Source organism: Haliaeetus albicilla, chromosome Z (genome assembly GCF_947461875.1).
Source record: "Haliaeetus albicilla chromosome Z, bHalAlb1.1, whole genome shotgun sequence".
Classification (NCBI taxonomy): domain Eukaryota; kingdom Metazoa; phylum Chordata; class Aves; order Accipitriformes; family Accipitridae; genus Haliaeetus; species Haliaeetus albicilla.
The window spans coordinates 31,869,417-31,883,450 of record NC_091516.1 but is presented as its reverse complement, the minus strand read 5'-3'; positions in this window follow the sequence as shown (position 1 = coordinate 31,883,450).

Here is a 14,034-nt window from a genome sequence, read left to right as displayed (position 1 = left end):
AAATATTTATAGAAGGATAGCAAGTAAGATAAAAATTTCATGGAACAATTTTCTAGAGGCAAAACAGTTTGGGATTTTTAAAAGATTTGGAGGAAAGTGCTTAAGAGAAAAAAGAGAAACAGAAGAATTAATAGCATAAACTGCAATATGATTCCATTTTCAAAAAACCTTGAGAAAGGTCTCCAATGCAGGACAGAATTAAAATTTTGAAACCTGGAAGTTGCTGCAAAACCTGCATTACTGTTCTCCAGCCAAGTCTGCTTACAACTTTGAAAAATATGCTTAATTACCCATCTCTCTCCTAGACAAACGCAAAGGCATCAGCTCATTAAGGCAATAAATACAATACTCCTAGTGATTTTATGACAATATGATCACAGTTGTCTAATCATATATGGGCACATACCAGAATTTATTTCTTCACAGACATCTTATGTCTCTATTTTCTGTGATTCTGGGAAACTGAGAATTTGTCAAAGAAGTTTCAGATAAAACTGTGCAGTTGGATCAAACTGGCTATCAGTAGTGTTTAAAGAGTAAAGTTTTGTAGATAAAGACCTTGAACTCTTAAGGCTGCAGCTGAGTGTTAAATAACGCTAGAGCACACACTGGAAAGGGGTATCATCAGCTGTTGTGGTAAATGTCAGTTTGTATTTTCTGCAACTCAGAGATATTTCTCACAAGACTATTGCTGAGTTGTACAGTAATCATTTCTTAGAAGGGTTGGGACTTACCCGCATGGATTTCTGCATGACAATGCCAAAAATGACGGGGTGTGAAAACATGTTGGTAAAATACCAAATTCTCTTAAAAATATATTTCCTCCCTAAAATTAGTATTTTATCAAAATAGATGGGGGGAGAATGTGGGAGGATAACAAACTGAAAGTGAAGTACACCAGGGCCACCAAAGTTGCCAGAATGAAAGCTAGGGAATGCTCCACCAAGAAATACCATTGCTGGCCTACTGCGGGAAACAGCAGCTCTTTCAATAAGCACAGCTAGATGCTTTGAGTCTTTTAATTCCAGATTTACAAAAGAATAGCTGTACAAAAATTTGCAGTGATAAATTGTGACTTTATTTCTGCATAAAAAGGTTTTATTTATAAAGGTAACACCATTCTTCCATGCTTTTTCTCACAGATTAAAGAAAGTAGGAAGGAACCACTCAATTACTTCCTATGAACCATTACTTAAAGAAGACCCACAACTAAACCACTAGAGACAAGTACCTTCCTGGCAATGCTGTGAGAGCAAACATCATCCTGAAGGTGGTAAAACTAGAACAAAGACTTGAAAATATGACAAAGCCATAGAGTGTGATCAGAGGGCTAGAAAATATGAACTCTGAGTCAAGATTGAAAGAACTGTCTGTCTTCACTGTGTGAAAGACTGAAGGGAAGTGCAGTAACGCTCCTGAAATATGTAAAAGGGTATGCAAAGGGGCAGGTAATAAATTTTTTCCTTCTCTATGGGATAGGACAAGAAGTAATGGACTTGATTTACAGCAAGGAAGATTCATGTTCAACATTACTAGAACTTTGGTATGGAAAGGACACTTAAGCACGGCAAACAAATCACTTTGGAGAAGACTGGAATCTTGAGCAATAGAGCCTTCTCCGAGCAGGTTAGGTGAGCATCTCTCCAATGCAGGTGAAGTAGATTCAGATTTGCCTTGCAGGTGAAAACAAATCAATGACCTCCCAGAGATTCTGTTCCCTTGCAATACACATTTCTTTGGCCATTTTTTTACTGCCATTGATAAAGTTATGAGAGCACATTCATCTGAATATATTAGAAGCAAAACCTGAAGATGCTGAAATAGTCAAAGTGTTTTCTTGAAATTACTATCCTGAAATTGAATTGGATCACTCTGAAACTTTTACTCATACACCATACATAAAGTACCTTTGTATCATAGCATAAAAATCATAGTAAATATCTGAAAAGGTGCAAACATGTATTTCTGGAAAAGAGGCAGGAACTGAAAACTCAAAGAATCCCTGTAAGACTACTGTTATTTAGGTGGGGAATAAGAAATTGTACCACAGAGTCTGGGAAAAGGTAAGGGCCACATGATTTGTGTGTGTACTAAGGTATCCTATCCTGTCCAAAAGATTGCATACAGAGACACCAGTCTTACACACCAACACCAAAGCTGAGTAGAAATAAACTTACATTTTGCTTACAGTTTGGGGATTGTTAGCTGTTACAAGAGGGAGATCTTGGACAGTTCATGGGAACTTCTGATTTTATCAGAAACCTTTTGTTTTCCAGAGAAATATCCTGATTCCCATGAAGCTTTGCCCATGAAGATTTTCTTGCATTCAAGCTAGAAATGTGGTCAGAGAGACACGGCTGCACAGTGACCCAGAGCAAGCATATGAACTCAAAACTCCAACATCTGCTGGGCTAATAACTATTCTGAAATGTATTTGCCTTTCTTCCCTGAGCTCCCACATCTTCTCCCTCAATGACAAAAACTGGCTTCCACACAGCTCTTTTCTGAATTTCCTCCAAACACAAGGCACTCTCTGAGTGTCCTAGCCAGTGTTACACCTATATTTGCAGATTTATCTAGCTACTTGATCACAGCTGATTTTGCATTCCTGAATAATGGAACCGTTTATACCTTACCGGTTTCAAGCACTGTTCAGCACTTACTGGCTTCAAAGTGAAGCTGAATCCTGCCACCTCGTGCTCAAGAAAATTAGCACAACTCTTTATTTTGGGAGGAGGAGGAAGGGAGAAGGAAAAGTTAGCTGTAACTACCTTGTTTCTAATAAACAAGGAATTAAATGAGGGCCTGAGAGTCTAATGTTTGGGCCCAATTCGATATTGCCTCAGATGTCTACCTGGGACCTCCTCAACAAGAGAATCACTCTTCTAGGGCCACTGTTCCTACCACAGTGTCACTTCTCATATCCCCAGAGGGTTTCAAAGCTGTGGCCTCCCCCTGGCCTAATGATGGCAAAGCCCTTAACCCAGCCTCTCAGCCCATAGTCTGTGGGTGTCTGATGGCTGGAGATATTAATCACAGTGTTCCTGGTAGCCCTTGTTCACGTTTGTTTGCTACGAGTAGCAGTGCTAATTTCTTTTCATCAATAAGCAATCACATCATAGGGTGGAGGGAACGACTCTCCTCATTTATAAAAATAAGTTAGTATTTTTTTGAGGGGGTGATAAAAGAAATGATTATAAGGAGTGTGGATCTCCCTTTTCTGCTGAAGTCCAGGAGGACAGCCCTCCTTTTTTCTGGCTGACAGGTCTCTACAAGTAGCTTTATGATAATGCTATGAGAGCAAACATCGTCCTGAAGGTGGTAAACCGCAACAAAGACTTGAAAAGGATAACTTCCTCCACTCCACCCCGTGCTTGACTGCCTCCTCTCTGTGTCACTGCAAGCTCCTATCCTTACTTCAGTCTATTTTACCCACCATTCTTCTGAGTCTCTCTGCAGCCAGCCAAACAGGGCAGCTTGTTGATTCTGCAACAATCCATTTATCACCCTCTGGACACCTTCTGACAGCAAACGTAAATGGTGTGTTTACCAGTGAGACATCAGCAACAGGAATCCCAAGGCAGCTGATCAGCTCTAATGTTCTGGTTTGTTGGTTTTGTCAATCGGTATTTGTTCAGGTTAAGTTTGTATCTATTGCATGAATTCGTTCAGTTCACAGAAATCGTTTCTCCCTCAGATAATCCAGCTGACTGTATGCCTGTTTGCACATACATACTTTGTTGTGGAAGAAATGCTTGTCTTTCTGATTAAAAGAGTTCAACAGGTGGAAAAGGCTAACATAATAAAAATCTGACAGCCAGTTACCAGTCTTCTCCCAGTTTAAAAGTGTTCTGAATAGTAAGGATTTTTTTGGCTATGTTGAGCTGAGGATATTCCATATCCTTTACAGTAATTAGTGAAAAAGAAGGAAAAAAAAGACTACCCAAACCCCAGTCTCCAGTACGCTATTTAAAAAGATCAGAAATCATCTGAAAACTTAGCTATTGGAACACTGCAAGCCAACTTCAGCTGGCATCACAAGTTACTGAGTTACTGTTTCTCTCGTCATTTATTGTTCTCCATTCACATGGACTACATACCATGAATGTGCATTGCTAATGGTTGCTCATGGGATTAAGATAATTTCAATTGAGAAATGAACATGAAATAGGCCACATGAAATATACTGACCTGGAGAAAGAAAGCTCTGTAGTTTATTGCTCAAGATACAAATCATTTTACTTATGATGCAGATATGCCTGTCATAGCCATGCCAGTGTCTCATTCAAACTGAGGTCAGATCTCATTATATGGCCTGTTTCTCCAAAGGAAAATATTGCTTGTACAGTTGTACTAATTGTTGGTGGCACAGGCAAGACACAGTAATTCAGTTCCAAAACTACTGATGATGTCTGAGCATGCCTCTTCTCACAATGGTGTAGATAACAGCTATGAGCAGAAATGAGCAGTCAAACTACTAGACACCTAGAAGGTCAGAAATCAATCATTCTGACTGATTGATTTAAATCTGAGAGATCCTGGTGGTTGGTACTCTGGCTGTAAGTAGAGGTAATTCTTCCACTTATCTTATGGATAATATACTGTGAATAGCTTGGTAAATCTAATCTTCTATCTGAAAGTCATGTATATGGAAGCATTCTTTTTTTTTTCTTTTGCTAAGTTAAAAATATTGGTACTAGAGACGATGCCATGTAAATGTGGTACTTTTTTACAGTTTCTGTTTCCTTTTTGTCTGCCTGTGCCTACTGATGTTCTACAGGTGCTTGGACAACTTCTATAGAATAAAGACATTACATGATGTTAACCGTTTTTAAGACTGAGCAAGAGGAAAACAGGAGAATTGTTATAAAAGACCTGCTAACTTCTTTACAGAACAGTAGAGTACTCTACTCTCAGAAAATGTCTGTCTTGTCCCATTTATGAAATCATCTCTTGATGCTGACAAAATTCCTTGCCACCCTCTGGCCTGACTTGAGCAAACATATTGACAAGTTTGCTGCTAAGCCACTCTGCCATCATCTGGAGGCTTTCCTGTTTAAGTTTATTTTCAGGATTTAGTCTAGAGTGGAAGTTATGCAGATCCATTTGATAAATATTTTTTTCCACTCTGCTCTCTTGCTCTCTTTCCCTCAACAATGGATAAAACCACTCTCTTGCTGATAATTTTGTGTGGCTCCCACAGCCTTTGCTGGCCACCAAGATGTTGTGATCTTTTCCCCGTCTCCTCTAGAGTCCTTTCCTCCCAACAACACCCAGATTTGGTGGCAGGGAGTGAGGAATTCTCTTACATAATGTTCTGCAGGTTTCTATGGTACTTCCACTTGGTTTCCCACAGCAACCACTCGGAGCAGGAGACATTTTTAGTTGTACCACCACCATCAGTTCTTAATCCTTTTCACAAGATTCAAATAACATTTGTTCTACATGCTGTCATGTCCAGCTAAGACAGAGGCACCATTTCATTTCAGTTTTCTGAAGTTCAACCAAGCAACGTTGCCTTGTGGCTTGGCAACATCTGGGTCAAAGAAAGAGCTGATAGTTACCCTTCTGTCCACAGAGAATGTCATAAGAGTTCACAATCCGAGAACATTTGCATTTTGAAAGTGTTAACATAAACTAATCTCAGTATTTTTGGTACCTTCTCCAAATCTCTAGCTAAGGCAGTGTCCAGCTGCCTCCCCCAAGCAGCCAGGCTTACTGTGTGAAGTCCATCATATACAATTCAGCACAGGAAGCAGTGTCTGTCAACTGTTAACAGTATTCACATTCATTTAAGGTGAAGTCACTTTACAGCTTAGGTCCTGAAGCTGAAGTCAGTGAAAGATTCCTATTGCCTTAACTGAAGCTTATCTATCCCGCACAGCTTAGTCCTCAGCAGTTAAATGCTGTTTGAGTCATACTTTTTTGCCTTGGCCTTGTGTTTCATCTGTTAGCCTGAACTGATAATGCAGCAGAAGTTTATACCTACTTTCAGTAGAATTTGCTTGAGGTTTTTGTAGGGATTATCTTTTTTAGATGTATGAAAATTTTTGTTAATGTACTCTATTCATGTCCAAAATACTTGATTATGTTCTCTTCCCATGTTGCGCTTTTTTTTTTTCCACATCGCATGTTGATGCCTGAACTTTCACTAGATGTATTTTTCACTTGAACATTTCATCCAAGAATTACAAAGCAAAAAAGGAGACAGGGAAGGAAAGAGATGGTTCCTCCTTACTCACCTCTGTCAATGCAAATTGAAGATTAAGGTTTGCTTTCTTTTGCCATGGTTTATGCTAACACTTTCAAAACCTAAAATCAAAATCTGCATTCCTTTTTTTAAGGGCATGATCCAAATCTCCATCTGTCCATCATCAATGTCTCCCTGAGTTCACTGGTCTTTGGGATAGACTGTAATTTCACATAAGCCAAGAGTAATGGCTCAGTTTTTCTCTGCCCACTAACCTATTTAACTCAGCAGTTTTCTGAGAACCTGCCACGAGCCAACCCCAGTTGCCTCTCCAAGCACTCCTTTCCACTTAGTGACTCAGCTGTTCCAGCTCTTTGGCTGGAACTCTGCATCTTAGGATGTTTCACTCATTCCAAATGGAGTTGGCAGATTTTAGCAACCTTTCTACTGGTGGCAGGTTGCAGAGGAAATTCAGGTTCTTCTATTGAGGGTACCAGTATAAACCATTTAAACTTGTTTTTCCTCCATCATTTGCTGTTTCATTACTCATCCTACCTAAGAGCATCTTTTCTCTTCAGATGCTGGTGCTTTTACTTGTCATTTATATAGGCAATGCTCTTTGGGATCTGTTCCTGTCAGAAGTACTTCTTAATGGCTTCTCTTTCTTCCTGGGCCTCTACTGTCAGGTACCACACCTCACTCATATCATAGGCCTTCTAAACATTTTAGGTAAATTCAAATATATGGGTGGAGTAACCACCAACACCAGTAGCACATTACCAGCATCTCTCAGGTGTTTGCCAGATCTTTTATTTCTTCAGCTATTTCCAGGATTTCAGTCCATCCCAGCTGAAGAAACAGGCAGATGAAGTAACAGGAGATGAACTCACCCTGTGACAGGGAAAGGGGAACACCTACTGTGGATGCATTGCTCACCACACCTAAGAGATGAAGTCTGCATTACACAGTTTTAACTTATTCCTCACAAATACCACTGGGTACTCCTCTTTGACTTGCCTCTGCAGCAAGAATTCTCTGATTTTGTTAGAAATTTGGTCCCGCACCTAGAAAAGAAGCTGAAAGAAAGCCAGAAGTTTTAAACCTGTTAATAACAAACAAACACAGCCTTTTTTAGCTGTGCCCATTTTAATCTGGTTTTGAAGACCTCTCCTGAAGAATGATCATCTTATGAAGGAGATATATTTTCCTTAGCAACAGAGGCAGACTTTAGTAGCAGGATTCATCTGATTACATGTAGACATTCACAGCGTAACTCTATGTTTCTTTTATGTTTAACAAGGAGAAATGGACAGTGCCTGACATACCTCATCTTACAGCAATGTCTGAATAGGTCAGATGGATCATGTCCTGAAAGTGCCTGTTTCTCTACTGACTGCAACGTGACTATCTAGATGTGGAAGTTTTTATTCCAGATGTATATATTTAAGTGGATACTGATCCTGGAGGGATTTATGCCTTTGAATGATCCATTGGGGAAATCTGTTGATGTTCCTGTAAATATTTGGAGACTACAAGCACTACAGAAAAAAACTACCTTGACTCCTTGATCATACTGTCTTGCCAAAAGACATTTCTTGATTATAAGCCTTGGTCACCTTTTATTTCTGTTGATGAAGTATAAAAGGCTTAGGAGAATATTCTCCAGAAAAAGTGAGCAAAATCCCCCACAATTTCAAGTGTATCATATTCCAATACAGTTTGTATATCTACAAGGTTAATATCGTTGATTAATAGCCAGTAACTCTTAGTTTTCATCTTGATTCAAGTAGATGATTGTTTCTTCAGCATGTCTACATGTAGTGGAACTACTTTGCCAACTGTGTAGCTGTTCAACAACATGTCTTGTTTCCCAAGACATACACACCCCTTTAATTTAGGCCAGTTTTTGCCTTTGGTATCTGCCTTTGGGGGCTGTGATGCTTTTGGAGTAATTGATTGGATTCTTCCTGCTGAATCTCAGCTACTCAAATCATTCACCCTGTCCTGATCAATGGCTGAAGACATTATATAGCCTCAAGAAGCAAAGCCGGTTCTGAAATCCATGTCCATCATCTAGCCCTAAAGCTCATATCCTTGTAGCCCACTCCTGTTTGATTCATTTACCTACCACAGCAATCCTTTCTTCCCCTGTACTGTCCTCACCAGTGTTCAAAATCACACAGTTCTTGTGGTGCAGCATTTTCTTACAGCTCCTATAGTCAGGACGAGACACTTCCTGCGCAGCATTCTTCTCCCTGGCACACAACTGTGCCTTATCAGAGTTTTGTGCAGTCATGTCAGCCAGGGATTCCCCAGGTATTTTGTAGCTAAGAATAACTTTCTATAGTCATGGTTCACACATGGCGAAACCCAATTTATGTCCTGGGTTTGTCCTTTAATGCAGATACAGGTTACTCAGAGTTGGATGTACTCTCACTTTTGGCATCCCCAGTTGCTGAGCCAGTCTAGATCCTGCTGCAGCTACAGGGCTTCCACCAAGCCTGGGACAGGTGTCTCTGGTTTTGCTGCTGCTGCTTGTGTGACTAGGCTTGGAGGCTAAGGTGCTTATGTTCAAAAACAGCAGTGATTTTTTTCCATCGATTCTTTAAGGAAAATGGTCTCACGTCCTACCTCATGTTGTGTATATACCCACATTACTCTGCTGAGGAGGCTTAGGAGGATTCACTGAGATGCAGTTTAGTCTTCCTTCCCACCGCTATTTATTGTGTCTTGACTGGCTTTTTTTCATGGGATGGCTCTTGCATAGTAGTTCCTACAATTTTTTTTTTTCTTAATCTGAGAGGGTATGGGCTAGTTGAAGAGATTCCTGGGGTTCAGTCACCCACAGATTCCAGTCATAAGAGCCTGTAGGATGTATGCAATCCCTTGCTTTGCTGTTTGAACCAAGAGCAATATTTCTTGAAAGGCAGATGGCCTGATGGTTAAAAGGTTAAAAGCTTTGTTAAACATGTGTGTGTGTTGCCATTGATTGTGGATTTGATGGTATTTAAGTGTACTTTGAAAGAAAACCACTGAGGTAGGGCCCTCTCCTTGTCATCCTTACTCAATCCCAGTGTGAAACAGCCTAACAGATTGTCAATTTATTAATTGACCACAGAGTGAGGGTCAAAGGACTGAAGTACATGGGTGGTAATTACTGTGGTTTGATAAATCTGGGCACATGAAAGTTCACTGCAGCTTCAGCGTAACTTTCTATGTGGTGAGAGAACTAATGAAAATCTGGGGCTGAGTTTGTACAACACATTTGGTATAGCTGAATGCCAAAAAATGTTTTCAGGTCATTATCGTTAAAACTCTGATCTTCAGATATTACTTCGGGAGCTCATTTGACCTGGCAGTCTAACATAGACTTAGCCACGTGTGGAAAAAAGTGTCACCATTCTGAGAAGCAAGAAAGGAAATACGAAGAGTTTGATCAGGAAGATGATAGGTGAAATTTATATCATCATTAAGATGATATGCAAATTATGTGAGGGTTTAAAGTCTTGTAGGACTGCTTGATGTTTGCTGTTCATTTTTTTAACCTGATATTAAAAGAAATTGTTTGCCTTGCTTCCTCAGTTGTACCTGGATTTCTAAAATTTGTATGTAATTTTAAAGGTAAGATACGTAAGAATTAAATGTAAACAATAGTAGCACAGATAGTACATAAATGGTGGTATAACAAAACGAGTTTGTGATTCAATTATTAATAGATTATTGTTATGATAAATATGTAAAACATATTTGCTTACAATGATATACCCATTACATTATTCTTCCCAAACGTATAAGCCTTTAGAGTCTAAGAAGCCTATGTAATATATATATATATATGACATTAAGAGAATTACTATGGCAGCACTATCTCACAATAGTCCAGCTAATATTTTGTAAAAATTATCTAAGATCAACTCACTAACACTACATAAGTTATTTCTTTTGACCTAGAAATGCAGACCATAAGCACAAGAATGCAAACACTTTAAAGCTGACAAAACAGAAATCACATGCTTCTGCAAGCAAAGGAGCACCCATGAAAATGTGTTTTGACTGTTCTTGCTTTTGAATTAAGTTCCTGTTCTTCAATATCTGGGATGATTCCTGAGAATTCACAGAGGAAAATGAAGACCAATGTCTTGATTAAAAACTTGTACAAAAGTGTAAAAAGCAGGCTGTCCCTTATTAAAATGTATAGGTTTTCTTCCACTTCCTAAGACACAATGGTTTTGTGGAGTCACCACATGCATTAACACAATTGTCTGCACATCCTGAACATTATGCATGCTGGTGACTCAGTTAAACTGAGCAGGATGTTCAACTGCCATTCAAGAGGAACTGAAAAATGGTGAGTAGAGCATATTCTGGGGAAAGAAAAAAAATATATTGGAAATTCCTCCTACTTGAGCCTAACCACAAGGGGACTTCACAAAATCAAGAGCATCTTTAAGGACTTACAAAGAGACCTGAAAGCAGAACACAGAGCTGGCTCAAGTGTGTTACTAGATAGCATTCAGTTGGCAAGGGCAGGGAAGAGCAGAGACCGTTTTCCTCAGACTGATAATTATTAGGCTGTAGAACGGTCTCCCAAGAGAAAATTGCTTGAAGCACCAATACTTGGCACATGTAAAATCACATTAAATAAAGCACTAGAAACTCTACTGTAAGGAACAGACTTTCACTGGCATGCTAATATTCTAATCTTCTAGCCTACTGATGCCCAAACTCATAATATCTGATGTCCTAATTTCCAGACCTGTGACCTAATATTTCTTTTTGAAGTCATTTCCATGTTTACATAAATACAGGGTTGGGTCCAGGTTTGTTTGCCATTTTGCTAAGTGGGAATTTTTCAGAATTTTTCCTGCATTTAAATAATTATGGTCTTTCTGGAGTAGTGGGGGGGAAAATTAAGGAACAATTCATATCTCAGTAAAGTCCACTCCCTTTTCTGTGCCATCTCTTGGGTGTCTTCCCTTTATAGAAGACAATTCTTATCTCCCAGAGCATCCCTTATCTTCTTACTTATGTGGTGTACATTGGCCCTGCTGGATTTCAGACACTGTGAAAGTGGATGTACCTAACCGGAAAATTGCCCAATGGGTTGTTGGAGGTATATAATTGACCATCTGACCTTTAAGCTCAATCTCAGTCCAACGAGGTGGATTCTTTTGAGGTTTTGCGTGCTTTTAGACTGCGGAGTGTGACAACATTGAGAAATGCAAAGTAATAAGGAAATACAGCAGCATTTTGACCTCGGCTTAAAGGAAAACAAAGCAAATAATAAGAGTAGTATGCCAGCTGTAAACATAAGAGTAACACTGGAGTGTTCCTAATAGAGGCCTGGGGCACCCCAGTAAGTCAGGCTGTGCTGAGCCTGCAAAGCTATCTTTATCCAGTGTCAGTATCTCTTTGTCTGGCCATAATGGTACTAAAAACTGTGCTGTCACAAAAGATAGAGTACAAAAAAAGGCCTGACTCAACAACAAATTACCCTACTTTTGTGTCATGGTAACTCCTCTAAAAACAAGCAGAGGCAATAAGATGTAACTGGGGAAACAGGTGCTAATCTAGCTCATCTCAAGGCAAAGATTTCCGCTTGCCAGTTTTGTTTAGTAAAAACATCTTACTTTGCTGAAATAGAACAACAGACAATATTCCATAGTATATTTTCTAAACTACACTGTATTATAAATGTCATAGCAAACTACAGGAATTATATCCTACCCATCTTAATTATGTTTTTATGGCAGTTGTCCTCAGGGACTACCATCACCCACAGTCTTCAAAATATTTTTCTTAACATACAAGCAAAAGAAGATATACTGTACTTTGAGGGACATTCTGTATGAAGGCAAGTCATCTTGGCAGAAGAATTTTTACTTCTGTCTCAAAACAGAGGCAATTTCGGAAGAAAAGCTGTATCTGAAAATAAGAACAAGTATTGTTGCTGGCTTGCTGAAAGAAGAGGTTGGCTATATGCCGTTTAAAGAACTCTAGGCAAGGATGAGCATGAATACAAAATATATGCCTTGGAGTAATCCTTGACTCTGCAAATCATTCATTTCATCACCTGAAGGACCATGGGTATGCATTACCTCATACCAGAGGGGAGTTCTGGGATCACAATGAGACACAGATACTGGAAAAAATAGGCAGAAGTGTTAGCCATTTAATTATATTTTCTGTGAGGCTGAAGAAATAATGTAAGGATTATCCCCTGTAATGAAAGGCAGTTACTTAAGGCACTGAGTTCCAGGCACTCCAGAGGGTCCACCTGTATAACCTTTAGCCATGGTGCTGAACGGTGTGTGACCAGAGCAAAACCAGTGGGGCCCATGAGGTGGCTCCTGTCAGAAAGAGTTGCCAAGATAATAAGCATAACCTAGCTGAACCCAGAGGCTCAGAGGTCCTGGTTCCCAAATTCAGAGTGGTTCCCAAGGCACACAAATGCAATGCTGTGTAACTTCCCAAGAAAATATAGCTGAGTTCAGAGCCACGTAACAAACCCAGAACCAGCTGGGTCACTGTACTCAGATGCGTGAGCTCATTGTTTGTTTGTTTGTTTTATTAAATTTTACTCCTTTTTGCAAATAGGTGTATTTTCTAAAAGCACCATTTTGTCCCATGAATGAAGCTCCTGCCCTCAAAGAAAAACATTCCTACAACTCCTTCCAGCAGATTAAAGAGACGTGTGGTTTGCAGCACACGAAGCCACAGAATCAACATCCCTAATTACACTTTATCGAGGAAATTCTAACTAACTGCTTTGAAACCAATGAGAAAATTTTCACCAACTTTTGCAGGATCAGAATTGAACTTCAGTATCACAGGACCAGTGTGAAGCCAGTGAGATTCTCCTGCAAATTTCAGGGGGAATGATGAATTCTATTTCTAATTTTTTTAAGAGCTTTCTTATAGGATGCACCTAAACTATGAGAAATGAACACCATCTCCAAATATTTTGTTAAATTTTTTCTCCATCCCTGTAACCCGCTCACCTTCAATACTTAGAAATCATCTGTGACAATTCAACTCTCATTCAGCAGAATGGTTTTTCTAATGACACATTCTCATGCTTTGTGTCCACATCATTCCTATTATCCTGTGCAGACCAAACCTTGTAACAGTAAGAAATAGAAGTTCCCGTAAGTGTTGATCAGGTTTCTATCCTGAGAGAGCAAACTCATGGAAATTTTTATAACTGTACCAAATAATGCTTGCCTGTGCATGGTGTGATTTTCTTTCCTGGATCAGAAACCTGGACATTCGGCTCACAGGCTGCGAGCTGGCCTCCTACACGAAGCTGACATCATAATTAATTAAAAGGAAGTCACTGTACTACTGGTATTCTTGAGATGAGGCATTAGTGTAGCACTTTCTGGACAGCATCCACTCCTACAAATGATATCACAAATTGCTTGGCACAGATACAAGCTCTCATCATTAAGGGAAAGTGCAAGAATGCTATTGGGATTCCTGGCATAGCATAAAAGCAAACAAAAAAAAACCCCAATTATCCAGCCTTCAAGGATGAAAAGCACAGAGGCTATATTAGTGGTACCTGGTGGCAAGGTGTAAACTGCATCAGATTGCACCAGACTATGCTAAAAGGTAGTAGCTGCCACTAAACCCGCACCAGAAATAGGAAGGCTTTCTGTGTGTCCCCTAAAGTACTTGCACTCCTCTCATATCACCACTCTTCTGTAACATGATATGCTCATTCATTTGTTTCACAGGATGAGGCTGAGCACAGCTGACATATTCCTATTGATTCCTTTATTCTGTATTTCTAGGCATTTTGTTTAACGGTGATAGCAAATGGGTCAATAATACTTACTATC